The following is a 1503-nucleotide window of genomic DNA, read 5'->3' on the forward strand; positions in this document are numbered from 1 at the left end:
CCGGCGTGCTTGCTTTCTTCCAGCCTGCAGGCTGCTTCGGGGGGGGGAAGCGGGATGGGTGATCTTGCCAGCTTCTCCCGAGGTCCACTGAGAGGTGTCTGTAGGGCTCATCTCGAAGAATGTCAGAGTGCATGTGCTCCGCGAGACGGCCTTTCAGAAGGCATCAGTCCTGCTGTCACGCAGCAGACCACAAATCGGGAGTGACAGCTGTCTCCGTGTGCACCATCCATCTGTGGCAAATGTGTCAGCTAGCTGAACACTCCCGAGGAAACTGCTACGGAGCCGGGGAGAGGAGGAGGAGAGAGAGAAAGGGGGAGTGAGAGCGAGGGAGAGGGGAAGAAAGCAGCAGCAACAGGGGTGAAGACCGGCAATGTGCAGCTCAGCAAGGCCAAGGGTCCCAAGTGGTCTTGGAAGACAGAGGCAAGGGGCTGCTGTGCAACAGGCACCTCCACTGCTCCATGGAGGTGCCCAGTAAATAACAGCCCTTTGCCCTCCCAATCCAAGAACCTCAAAGCCCTCCACACACATGAACGAGGCCATAAAGCTGTCTCAATAGGTGGTATTATCGATAACGGTATCACAGTGACAATGGACTTGCTGAGACCATGCTGAAGGTGCAGGTCTGCGAAGAGGATGCAGTCATCCCCAGCCAAGGAATAGGGCAGACACTGAGGACATGGTGAGACAGCAACTCTGTTCCCTCTTCTCCTTCCACACATAGCATCTTTCCCTTTTATCTTCTCTTCCCTTCTTGTCCATTCTGTCCAGCCGAATTTTTCATCCTGGGTGAACTTGGCAAATCACAGGCAAGGGAACTGCTGCTGTTTCACAGTCCCTCTGGAGCAGGAACGGTACGGTTAGCAGAAAGAAGTCACAGCTTCCCTTTACTTTCTCCACTCATCCAGTTCAGTTTTTCTTGGAGAGGTAATTTCTTGGAACAGAAGAAACTTGGTACCTATGGACCCTTCACTCTGTAGGTGCTGCTGGGAAGATCAGCCCAGCTCACTTCTCATGCAGCTCTGATGCTATTTCAGTAAAACCTATTGAGATCCCCTAACGCAAATTTACCATGGGCAGAAACCAACCTTGGGATTATTGTACCAACTTTGGAGAGCTACCAACTAAATCATGTCTTCCTACCAGCAAGCTCCTTGAGATATTATGCGTGTGATCCCAGAAACCAAGGCACTGGAAATCCTGGGCCACTGGTCATAGACCCCCAGCAGAAACCTGTCGTCACCATCCTAGCCTTACAGATTAGCAACAAAATGAGCTCCCCTGTAGTTTAAAGGCCAGTCTTCATTTCTGGACAAAAACTAGGTGTAGGGGGGCAGAAGACTTACCTCTTTCTGGTGGAGGTAGGAGGACAGAATTAGAAGAAGGGTGTGTAGGAGATCAGGTTCTGTGTCTGCTGCTGTAGTTGCACCAGTTTCCCATCCCAGGCCCCAAACCTGGTGCAGACTTCTGGAAATCCAGGGAGAGGTCCTGTGCTCCAAGTGTTGT

This window comes from Cygnus atratus, chromosome 15 (genome assembly GCF_013377495.2).
Source record: "Cygnus atratus isolate AKBS03 ecotype Queensland, Australia chromosome 15, CAtr_DNAZoo_HiC_assembly, whole genome shotgun sequence".
In the NCBI taxonomy this organism is placed as follows: Eukaryota; Metazoa; Chordata; class Aves; order Anseriformes; family Anatidae; genus Cygnus; species Cygnus atratus.